Consider the following 13,217-nt stretch of genomic DNA (forward strand, 5'->3'; position numbering starts at 1 on the left):
ACTGAGCAGAACTCTGTTCTTGAAAGTTGGCACAAAAAGTTTCACTCCCTCTGGTAAGAGGTTATCACAAACTGTTACCAACAACAAATCAATACAGCTTCCTCTGAAATGAAACAGAAGCAAAACATACCTGAAATTATACTGCTCATGAGATTGCCTTTAAAACATAGCTCAAAAAGTGGAGCTCGGGTTAAGGGACCATGAAGATTTACTAGTTGAACTGACATCCTCTTGGGAGGAGTTAACATGCCCCAAGTCTTTCAAAAACTACATTTGAGAAAAAGATGCCAAGTCACAGCCATTCACCCAAATCAGCATCTCCAGCTTCCCCACCCTTCCTGTGTGCCCCCCACACCCCAGGGGTTACACCCACAGCAAGGTCACACCCCTCACCACTCTGAAAACCCTAAATCCCTCCCCTTACTGGGATGGTGTGACAGCAGCATTTATGCAAGATTCAATAAACCTCAACCCCTGAGTAAAACCCTTCCCACATACAACCTGAGAAGAAAACACTATTATTAATTGCTCCATGTGGATGATGCACTTGGTGATGCTGGAATAACTTGGTAATGAGCATTTCTTACAGAGATTTGGAATGAGATATTTGTTGCCAAACACATCCCAGATTTAAAAACAAGGGTTGTCTTTAGTGCCAGCACCAGGCAACTGGAAAAGGTGATCCCTCTGAAGAGCAGCTAAGGAGGCACCAAAGAAAAGCAAGTGTCTGTCCTGTGATCTGACAACCCTTTAAACAAACAACTGCTTCTTACAGAGGCCAAGGGGTAACTGGGCACAGGAAATTTTCATGGTATTCATCCAAAGTATTGAAACCCAAACCTCATTAGAGAGACACGCTTTTCCAAAGTCTTAATTTTAATAAAATAGGATTGGCTCTCACAGAATAGAAACACAGGACACTAATTGCAGCAGTGTACAGAACAATGAGGGATTGCTATGAAGGTATTCACCTTCCAAGGAATGACCCCTTTACTGTCACAAGCTGTACTCCAACATGCAGCTACCAAGGATTTCAGGAGTTCTTACCACAGCAGAATTTTGGGGGAAAAGGGCACAAATTTAAGAACAAATACAACAACCAAAGCTGAAGCAGCTTCTTTGTGAATTTTGGGATAAACAGTAACAGGGCATAACTGATGGGGTCAGTCACAACACTGAGTACAAAAAGAGAAATATATCTACAGGCAAAAGGGAACATTTTTAACCTTTCCTGAATTGCTGATTCTCCCAAGACAAGGTATCCTCAGGTATGTAACCTAGTTCAGAAACATGGGGTTTGATCTTTAATATTTACTGTTACAGACACCATCTCACTCATCAAGGAAAAATGTATTCTTTCATTATCAAAAATAACTAAATTTGTCACTGTAAATTCATTCACTGAAACAATGATTTTCACATTATTATACCAGTACCTTGGACAAGCCAGTTTATGAAGAACATGCAAAATATGTTCCTATTCTAAAATACAGTATTAAATACAACAAATTGTTCACCTACATTGTCTACTTTTATCATGTTAAATAATAATTTTAGAAAAAAAAATGTGGCTACATTTTAATCATGATTTTGATTAATTTCTGTTCAGTGATACTATAACACCACTGGATTCTGATTATCAGCTGTACAGGAAACAAAACCTCTACAACAATAAGGTTGGGCATGTCCTTGGTTGACTATGCACAAGTAGCATCTATCAGTCAGCCAGACCTGCAATGGGCCATGTCTGGCAGCTGACAGCTTTTTAAATAATGTAAAAATTGGAATACATTAGGTCTCCTGAAAAAAATACGTACATCTGCAGATTAAGAAAAGACTTTTCCCACTATTAACACTGGTGTGCAAAATCTGCTCTCCGAGTTTCTCAAGCAGCATCAGCATACAGCAACTCAGATTTGTTATTGCCACCATGCTCAGTGAGGATATGAAAGATTGCTGGAAAATGGGATGAGAAAGAAGGGATGGAGGGATGCAAGGCTTAACAAAGCTTCCAGCTTGAGCTGTAGGTCAAAATATGCCTTCAAAGTCTGTGTTTCAAATTAAATTTTCAACTCCAAACACATCTGGGCTCAGGAACCCGATTTGCTGTGACACACACAGAGTACCATTCCCCTGCCCATGAAGGTCTGTGCCTTCACCTTTGGCAGAGCAATTCCAGGCCTGCAGTGCTGCTGAGAAGGGTGAAATCCTAAAGCCCTGATGGCTCAGCCAACCCCACAGATGCAGTGCAAGGACAAAATCGTTCCCCCAGGCTCTCCCTGGACACTGCACTGTTTGTGGCTGAGGAATCACATCAGCCCTGCCCACGAGGCCACCCAGCTCTGACCCCCAAAACGCCAGAGCCCACAGATGGGCCACGTGCTGTGTGAGGATGAAGCACCAGGGGATGGGAGAAGTCGGCCTTGAACCATCAAACCTGCTTTTCTCCAGGGGGAAATGCAGGAATGAACAGTGGATGCCAATAATTCACTGATGCTGGGTGTGTTACATCATCATTCCACGTCAGAGAATGCTACAAGTATAGTTCAGATTCCAATTCAGTGTCTGACACTCCATCAGCTTCAGCAAAAGACTGGTCCTTGTCTCTGACTTACAGTAACCATGTTAAAGCATTCAAAACCAACACCATGTACTCCTGAATCCTTAATGTATCCTTACAAAGTCAAACAAACCACCTTGAAGTCAGATTACTTCCATTCTTCAAAACAAATGTGTATTTATTCTTTCTGACAGTCAGCACTAAATAAGTGGATTTATTTTGATGTGAGAGTTGAATTAGAGTAAGTAATCATCTGCCAAGGCCACAGGCTGTATTGGTACCCATTTAGGCAGATTGGACACATCATGTATGTGCTTATTTTACACACACATTCTCCCTGAGCTGTCACTCTCATGCCCACAGATCTCAGCAGTGCTCCAGTGACTCTGACTCTGAGTATAACTAACTGAAGATCTGTGTTCAGCAGAAGATATCAAGTATATGCAACAGAAAGCACAATTTCACCATCTCATTAATAACTTACATTGTCTGCAAGTGTAGTAACTGTCAGGCAGCAAGGTTATTCTTCTGACACTTTCTGGAGGCAGCCAAAAGTACTGTTTACAAATTGCTTTTGAAGTAATTTCATAAGTGTAATTCATCTCTATGAACCTCCTCAAAAAACAACAGAAAACCCTTCTTTACTTGAATACTACCATAGTGTCTCTCTGTTATAATTACCAAACCAGGTTTTATGTTCTGTATTATATGCAGTTTTCCACACTGCCTGAAGAAACACTTTCTTAAGCTGTGAGTTTAAACCACAGAGCCTGGAGGTAACCAAGGGCCCTGGGAAGTCAAATATATTTTCCTTTGTTTTCAGGACCCCACAGTCACCATGGAGACTTAAACAATCTCTCTATTTTGCCAACTCATGGGTTTGTTAACAGCACCTTAAAAAGCACCAAGTGCAGCCAAAGCAGTTACACAGGTATCTCAGTGGGGTAAGAACCTGAAACAACAGCTCACAAAATGTAACCACCCGATTCAAGGAGAGGTTTTCAACAGTAACACACACCCCACACAGAGCTAGAAGTGGGCAAATCTCCTCCTGCCTCCAGTTTGTTTTATTTAGGACTAACCTCAGTTCCTGTGTATTTGGAATCTTTAAAGAGCAGACACTAAAGCAGGACAACACAATCTGCCTGGGAAAAGGAGAGCATCTGGGAAAACAAGGGGTTTTTTCTGATTCAAGGATTTCAAAGCTGAGCTACTGGGAAGCTCATTTTCTCCACTACCTTGTAAGCACTGTCTTTTGCCTATACATTATGCTCCTTTGCTCAGTTACAGAAAACAATATTGCAAGGCTTGCCCCCAAACAAGCCATTTGGAAACCACCAGCTACCAGTACAAACAAACTGAAATTAAGCTGCAGCACCCTGCAGACTTTTCCATAAAATCTCAGAACTGTTTAACACATCAGCTTATTTCTTCCAGCTCAAAAAAACCCCTTAAAAATCAAACTCTTCTAACATAAATACTTGTTTCAAGGGCTTCAGTTGCTTATTCATTCCACTGGGAAGACACACCACTGTACCACTCATTTGCAGGGTAACACTGAGAGAACTTTTAGCACACTCAGTCTTTATCCCCCTTGAGTGAGGCAGCAGCCACTGTATATTGGACAGGTCATTTAAGGCTTTGCATGACAGAGAAGTATTCTTTGACAAAGCAGGTATTATTCTCCAAACCCTCCTGAGGGTTTATACAAAGGACCTTGATAGGGAGCTTTAGAAGGACCATCCTGGTTCATGGATCCCACTGCAAGAGGGATGGGCAGCTTTTCCCTTCTGTGTGCAAAAAAAGCCTTTTCAAGAGGTATGTCCAAATATGCCACAACCTCAACACACCCAGCCACACAAACTGCAGTCTGGAGCCATCCATGTGCTCCCACACCAGGCTTCAATCTGAGATCAGTGCTTGTTGATGGTGTCTTTGATTCCTACTTTGTTTCTTGAATAAGCAAACAAGCCTTCAACAGAAATGAAGGGATGCTGGAACTGCACAAGTTCTTCAAATCCCCTCTTCAGTTAACTATCAGTCAGGGTTTCTGTCTTCCACATGTCCCTGGAGCTCCTGTGCTGAACAGTTTCCTTGCTAACAACCCCTTGCATTTCTAGACTATGGGACTTGCAGCAGCACTTGAGTTTGATTGCATTGTTCCCAGGACACCCACTATGGAACCAGGGTATGCCCAGAATAACCCAGATCCACCTGTTTGCCTTCTTCACCAAGATTTATCATTTACATTTTTTTTCCTGCAAATACTTCAGTGTGGGCTCTTTTTGCAGCAGGTGCTTTGTGAAGAAGGAGCTGGTTCCATGCAAGCAGTCCCCTGCATGGAACAAAAACTGCCAGAGAGAAGCCCAGACCTCTGGGTCTGTCCTACTTGCTGCAGCTCCTCTGCCCCATGTGCAGCTGCTTCGCTGCCAAATAGTCACCAGTACACTCACACTGATCAAAATATAATTGCCAACCAACCCTGTCCAAAGCCTGCATTCCACTACCTACTAACAGACACTCATAACCTCAGGCAAGCCTGATTATACAAATACTAGGCTTTCATTAGCTTATCACTCATAAAGAAGCATTTTCCTATTGCTTAGTTGAATATCCCCTGTATGTTGTCAGAAGAAAGCTTTTCTAATTCTAAGCTACTTGGAGATATGTTAAGTATGAGTTGCTCAGATCTCAACTCCCAACAAGCACAAGTATTTCAAGCATCTGTAGACTGACCAGGAAGAAAGAAAATCGACTTCTACTAAACACTAGAGGCCCAAAAGGAAGATAAATATCACTTGCACAAGTCTCCAGCATCCTGATTCACTTGTCACCTGTCACGGGAGAGTTACACAGAACACATAAGAAAAATATTCCAAATAAAAGAAAGATAAATTTGAGAGTTCTTACAGGACAATTCCACCTCAGAAGGAAAAAAGATCTATTTAAGATATTGGATACAACTGTTCTCTAAGGTCTGTTTCCATGATGAGATGGCTGCTTTCTGTATCTGGTCATAGTAATACAAAGACTATTTCACAGGCAGTAACATAGTTTTAGTTTAAATAACGAAAGGTAAACATTAAACAAGAAATTTGACATGCATATAATCCAGAAAAAAACAATCAGTCAATACACACTACTGGAAATCTTCAGCCTTTACAAAGTTGTAACTATAGTTTGTTTGTTTGGGGTTTTTTAATGCTTTTCTCATTCTTCCTTTTATTCTATTATTTTCTGCCTTCATTCTACATTTCCTCCTTTGGTTTTAAGTGCCTTGTAAACAAATTTCAAAAACCAACTCCCAGCTTTATCCTTTTTACCCCGAGGACCATTATCTGCAATCCCACCTTGCTTTTGCATCTTCTTCAGGGGCTAAAATTGTACTTCAGTCCTTCCAACTCACAGGGCAGCCACAGAGAGATGAGCTGTACATGAACAGATACTCTTTTTGGGTGGGTACCAAGGCAGAACTGGTGCCTGATAGCAGATGTTTAGCAGGTACATGGAATTTATCTGCTGTAGCCTGAGGCAGGATGAGAACTACACTGTGTTGGCTGCTAAACAAACTGCAAGAATTGCTGTCCCTTCTTACAAGCTCCAGATGGAAAAAAACCAAACCAAACCAAAAACCAAACCAAACTCCAATTATTTAGGAATGCTTATTTCTAAAAGTTTAATTGGCAGGACCAAAGGCCACAGTGCACAAAGACATGCCTCTAAAAATTTGCATGCTGTCACAATACCCTATTTTAAAGTATCATAACGTGAGGCAAGGGAAGACAAGGAATTTTAACCAGGGAAATGCACCAGTGGTTTAGGGCTCTCTACAATAGCACTCTTGCTAAAATCACCTCTGATTCTACAGACTCTGAAGTGTTATTATGGGAGATACACAGATGCCATGACAGATCTTGCTTTTGCTTCAAAATCCATGTGCAACAACTCCCTTCCTATTCCCAGTACAAGCTCCCTGTCACACACATTATGAGGCAAAATCAACAATCTAATCAGATCTGACAAAAAGTCAGCCAAAGAAAAAATAAAGTGAAATTATGAAGATGACTATTTGAGATATGGATTTATATCTGTCACCATTAATGATGAGCCTCCCCCTAAGTGCACACTGCACCTCGACATATTAGATAATGATAACATGAAGCTGTCATGATTAGCAAGACATTTAAAAATTAGGAACCCAGAAGGTGAGGAAGAATCTCTACAATTTCTTCACCATTGGTTTTAAGCCATGGCAAATAAAAGCCTCTTTTAAGGTTCCTTACTTTATAGGAAAAGACACAAAGGCATAAACCATCAGAGAAGGGTTTGGGCTTCCTGCTGCAGTAAAATATGGCTGAAATAACACATGGAAAACAATATGCCATTCCTTTGTCAGCAAATCCTGCTGGAAGACTCATAGAAAACAGCTGAAGATTTGAAGAAATGAGTATTAGAACAGCTTATGGACCGTGGGAGGTTTGCTGTGCTGCTGGCTGGATGCACAGATGTTTCTAACAAGTCTCAGCTTCCAGTAAATGCTGCATTGTTTCAGTGATGAACTGGGAACTCCTCTGAATAGCTACAGGAAAGATGTATCTGAGTAGACTCCACATATTCTCAACAGTAAATTACTTCTTTGATAGAAACAATGTTTTATGGGGAAACTCTGCAAGTGTACACTCCTGTGGTTCTATCTGGAAACTCCACCCTGCAATCCTTTTATTTTTCTATTCCAGTTAAAGCAGCCCCTCCATCACCACATGAAATTCTTCCACTTTATCATTCACAGGCAAACTGATGCAGCAACACTGGAGCCCAAAGTGCTGCAGGACGTCATGGATTATATAATTTTACAAAAATAAGATCTTTAAATAGTAGCACCTTTACAATACCTTGTAACGACATGGGGAGTGAGCATTAAATTCATATTCCCACACTGAGTTCTGCTAGTTACCTTGTGGCAAAGTGCTTAAAGGAGTCATCAGAGTTAACCCATTATGTGTTTTTTCCACTAACACAACTGTTCAAAATTTGCTGATCTTTTCTGTGATGACAGCTGGCTGTCAGTAGTATGGTAGCTACCAGATATTTTCAAATAAATACACAAGGTGAAGCTGATGTTTTAACAGTGAAGCACAAAAGTAATTGTTTTTCAAAAGAAACTCATTCTACAGAGACTGTTTGGAAAACTGATACTTGGAAATGTTTCCACTGCTGGGTGATTTTGTTGGTGAAATTAAACTTCACCTATAAAAACCTCTGAAAGCTGTACATATTTTTCTAACCTTTAAAATATTTTTTTTTAAAAAAATCTTCCAAAAGAAGAGTTTCAGGAGAAGAGAAGAAAGCAACATCTTCCCTTTAGCCTGTAAGAGCAACTGATTGACATCAGGGAAGATGGAAATTTATTAGATGAATTCCAAGAAAAGCCTTTTCATAGTTAGTGCATGAGAGTGGAAAATTAGTCTCATGATTTAGTAAGCACAACCAACAATGCACTTCTCCCCCTTGGAGGATCTGTGGCCATTAAAACAAAGTATTGAAATAAACTGAACTTAGAACCAGCTCCTCAGTGGCTGTATCCAAGTGATAAACCAACATTTAAAAAAATAGTGAGGCATATTCAATCACAGAGCTCTCACTGAACGATTCCTTAATGAGAGAGAAAAAGGGTGTTGTTAAAAAAATAAAACAAATTTTCTACAGTTCTTTCTTAATTTCTATTTCTTGTGTATGTCCTACATTAGTGCAGTAGTATATGTGTATAATTTATAAACAATATACATAGTTTGGGAGTGTGTGCTCACAAAGTTTTTACTGATAAGGGTGTGAGATAAAAAAAATCTTCAGAAATCACTGCCTTAAATGAAAACCTGGCAGGCTGGCAACACTATTCCAGAGAAATTAATGCAATGGCTGATTGTACGAAGATCCACACGGAACACAGTGTTTTGGTTTTAGTTTTCAACAAAAAATAACAGGGTTTTTTTTTTGCCCTCACAGGCAGATGGCATTTGTAACGCTTCAAACTGCAATTCATGTTTGAAAAGGAATGATAATGGCATTAGGCAGGAACACACTGTTCCTGCACAGATATTCACAGTCATTACCCAGTCACTCTCACAGCCTGGCCTTACAGTGGCCTGCTTGGATCCCCAGGGCACTTCTACCCTTCTAACTCATGGCACACTCCCTCTATCTGCATTAAACAAACTCCAGCAACTGCTGCATAAGCAGTTTACCTTAACCACACACTTGTACCACAGTCAAGGTATTTTTCTGCCTCCTGTCTTTGCCACCAAAACCCTGCCATTCCCTTGGGAGTGCTCTTATAAAGTCAGCTGAAGTTCTGACACGAAAACTTTCAGAACACATTCTCTGCCCAGGCCCCTCCCAATATTTGAATGCTTTGTCTTGTGGGATTTCTTACAGAAAAGCAAGTGCCTTGTGAAACTTAAATCCCATTGTTTCTTATTTACTATTTCTTGCTTTTTTTTGTTAGGCAGAATGGATTAAAATCTGGTTGGCACCTGGACCACCACAGCAATTAATACAAACAGGCTGCTGAAAGCCTTTGCTTTGGGGAAGTATGCAAGAAGTAAAGAACTAGAACTTTAAGAGCACTTTTCAAAGAGAAGTCACCTGAGAACAAGTAACACTTCCTTAAATCTTCTCATAGAGCAATTTCAACCATTAAATATTTGCACTAGAGCTCAGGCTTCCATCAGCTGTTGGGATGGATGGGCCTTGCTGCAAACCAGGCAGCAGCAAAGCAGTTGTTAGGACAGCAAAAGTGATACTCTCTCCTTCCCCCCTCAAAAATACTACCAAGAAATTTGCACACTTGGGCTTTCTAAATGTACTTGCAACTAGGTGGTCACCTACTGACCACAACTGGTCTCTTCCTCAAGCTCATCAAGTTTCCAGTTATTATTTCCCATGGTACTGGAAGGGTTTGTGTTGGTGTTGGAGGGTTTGCTGTGACTGCTGTAAGGGGGTTTTTCAAGATTGGACCGTTTCCTTCCAGGAACAGCCCCACAGCAGTGGGACAGCTCCCTATAACAGTTAAGGATCTGCTTGTTCTGGTGGCCATTCTGAGCAAAACAACAGGTAGGGTACAAAAGGAGAGGGACAAAGTTTTAGGTGTCCCACAGCCATGGATGCAGGTAGCACCACTAACAGACTGCCTTCCTGCTCCATGAAAGGTTTGGCTTTTTCAGCCTGGCCTTTGCTTTCTTGGCTCTCCAAAGACAGAGAGAGAACCAAATTCCCCTCACTCATACAGCACCTGTGAACCCTTTGAACTGACCCCTTACACATCCAGATCCTCCACACACAGAGGGCTCAGACAAGACTCGTCAGATCCACTGGAACCCCCCTTGGCTCCATGTCTGGATTTGTTTGGTGTTTAATCCAGTCTGGTCTGTCCAACCTCACCAAGCAAATTAACTACCCCTTCTTCAGAGGTTTCAGTCTTCTGTACATTCAGTAACATCTCTCAGAGTGCAGTGAACAGCCTAATCCAGCACCAACCAGGCTGATCCAGACCTCACTCACAACTGCAAACGCAGCCACAGAATTTTCTGTAAATTAAAAAACCCAAGTATTTTTCAGGTTTGGTACACACTACAGGATCTTGGGTTCTTGCTTGGGGTCTGTAAATCCTCAGCTGTTGCACAAAACATTTCCAAGGAGTACTTTAAACATCACAACAGACTGACCTCAGTTCCCACAGCCTTTGCTTTTTTAAACTGAAGCTGGACATTTACCTGTTCCTCCCTGTAGCAGGGCCTTGAGTGATACCCTGACCCAGGAGATGTGCCACTGGTTTCTCCTGCTTGCCCCTGATTCCAGCTGTGCAGTAGTGGCTCCCACTTGATCCTTTCCCCAGAGAGTTCAGACAATCCCTTGTCAACAGATGTTTCTTTATACCACAACAAAAATTCATCTAAGAAAATCTTTCAGTCAAAAATGGGAGAGAACTACAAGAATTACAAAAAACAAGAAATAACAGGAGTTACAGAACTTGCAAGCTACAGGAATTCAGTTTGGGCTTCCTGATCTCATTTATAGGCTCATTGCTAAATTTTGATTCTGTCCTGGTATCTAAACATTTTTATCATGTCTAAGGATTATGTCCCTCAGTCACCATCACATTCCTGACACAATCCCTCCCTCTAGGTTACCACAGGTCTTGTCTTCAACAGGCACCATCACTTCTGTCAGACACTGCTGACCTGCCTTCCCTGCTTCCTTTTTCTTCTGCCAAGTCCCACCTCACAGTTTGTTACACAGCACTTGGCACATTTAAACTGAACAAAGGTAAAAGGTACTTGCCATAAATTACTTCAAGACCAATTAATGTTTCCAGATGCACAAATTCAAGCCAGCAAGTTTTGGAACTGTTTTATGCTTATATTTATGGCATCTAAACACAAACTTTAAATCTCACATTCCAGAAAAATCAGTACTTTCCCACTAGTACATAGCACCACTATAACCAAACTATAGTACAAGTTGGACTTGAGGTAGATGAGACAAAGGGTTATTTGCCACATTACATATACCAGCTCCCAAGAAAGGTAGAGAGAGATCATTATAAGAAAACAAACAAGAATATGTAATAAGAAAGGCATCACAAAACTCTGAAGACCTGAAGAAAATACCACTGCTAAAGAGGTTCTCACACCACACCAAATGCTTCAGCAAAGCACTAAACACTTTGATACACTAGAGCAACAAATCTCTACCACAGCTGACAAATGTAAATTGTTATTCAGCTCGAAAAAGTCATCAGTCCATGTAGTACCATTGGTTCTTTATCACCTCAATTGTTATTTGCTGTGATTTAGAAGACTGAGAGCCTCCTGCTTACTCCTGGGTTATATGTCACTTTTTCACGGAAATAAGAAATCTCAGCCTTAGCAAAGTTGCCAGAAAGACACAAGGTTCATTTCCAATTCCCTTCAGCTCACACTTTCTCCCTGCTGCCCAAACACAGAAAGATGAGCTACCTACTGAGAATGAAAGGAAGGCAGCTTCAAGTGCCAGCCCGACCCAGCTTGGCAGAAATTCAGCTGGTTGCTGCCAAGTCAAGGGACTACAAGTCAGTCAGCACTGCAATACTGTAAAGATATTTTAAGACAAGACTTACTGTCGTGCAGTCACCCTCACCTTGTGGAGTCAGTCAGTGCATTTTCCAGCCTTTTGGAGACGCTTGAGAGTAAAAAGGCGCCGGAGCTTTGAGAATCGAGGGGGTGGATCTCTGGGGATGAAATCCCAGCTTGCAACTGGAAGTGGAAAATATCAAAATGTTATCACAATTGCCTCAAGTATGCAGGCTAATTCAAACTCAACTCCAAGATAAGCAGATGTGCACACAGCACAGCCAGGGAAATGGTTCTCTGACGCTGCTGTGAAATGGGTTTTCAGCAGCATTAGCAGGGACAGAAACCTTGAAAATTCATTGTGCACACTCACAGGTCTGGTGGCAGAACTACCCACAGGCTCCTCCCCACCTTCTCATCCCCAAGCCCATCAGTCTCACTCCAAAGGCACGACTTCCCTGCGCCCAGAGACAAAAGGCCCCGATTCTCCATCTCTGATCAGACACAGGGTTCCTCAGCACCCCATGGGTCAGCCTGACACATCTAAGGAGCTTGGGCTATTTTCAAGGCATTCTGCTTGAAAAAGGAATGGATTGTTTAATCACACAAGAGCTTAAGGCACGACATGATGTCCATAATCATAATCTCATCCACGGAGTTGCAAAAGCCTAGATTATTCTGCTTAATATAGCCTCTGGAACTTGGAAGCCAAACTGCTCTGAAAAAAAACCTCTGCTTTATCATTTGTACCTCCCTTGTCCCCAAAAATTCTTCAGTTCAATTTAATTTATATTCTTAGAATCATATGTGGTCAAAAGCAGAAGCCCAGAGGTAAAAATCTGCATTTTCCTTCAGGTACCAACAGACAGGACAACCTGAAACTGCAATTTCCAGCTCCATCCCAGTAACATTTGTCCCAACTCACACTACAATCCAAATGCAAACAAATGAAATGCAATAATCCCTTATTAAGACATCCTCCCCCCATTTGCAACAACACCCAACCATTCTGCTTGCTGTTCTCAATTTGCATCAGCATTCTATTGTCTGCAGAAACATGCATAAGCAGACTTGCCAAACCTCTTAAAGATTCAAAGGCTGGGAAAAGAAAAGAATTTCTGAAAGCTGGATACAGTGGTCTGTAAACACATTCACACTTCTTTCCTAATTATGGCCTGGTGCAAAGGCAGCATCTGAGAAAGGTTTCTTAGCAAGAAATTCTGCATATTAAAAAAAAACCAATCAAGATGTCCACACATTTGGCAGTTTACCAACTATCTCTGAGGGTCAGATAGGACTGGGAGCTGAGAATTACCTCAAAATGGTATTTTCGGAACTAAAATGCTAAAATTATGGACTGGAGGGATGCTTCAGCTCACATTTCAGGAACATAAAACACCGACATCCCAGTTATCTGACACTGCAGTGCCACAAGAAGGAATGGAGGTGGATGTTTGCACTACTGTCTACATGTGGGGACTAATTAGGCACTGTCATTTTTGCAAGTCACCTAGACTTTGCATTTGCACAAATTTAATAGACATACATTA

General features: G+C 41.3%; 1 protein-coding gene across 2 annotated transcripts in view; it reads right to left on the minus strand.

Moving 5' to 3' along the window:
* Positions 1-11,848, minus strand: part of TLN2 (talin 2) — a 152,756-nt gene extending 140,908 nt beyond the window's left edge. For both annotated transcript variants that reach the window (XM_018081477.2, XM_018081478.2), the window contains exon 1: positions 11,735-11,848. The gene's annotated coding sequence lies outside the window, so the exon portion shown is untranslated. The remainder of the gene's footprint in view (positions 1-11,734) is intronic.
* Between the last annotated feature and the right edge of the window lie 1,369 nt (positions 11,849-13,217).

Source organism: Manacus vitellinus, unplaced genomic scaffold, assembly GCF_001715985.3.
Source record: "Manacus vitellinus isolate BGI_N305 unplaced genomic scaffold, ASM171598v3 scaffold_53_pilon, whole genome shotgun sequence".
Lineage (NCBI taxonomy): Eukaryota > Metazoa > Chordata > Aves > Passeriformes > Pipridae > Manacus > Manacus vitellinus.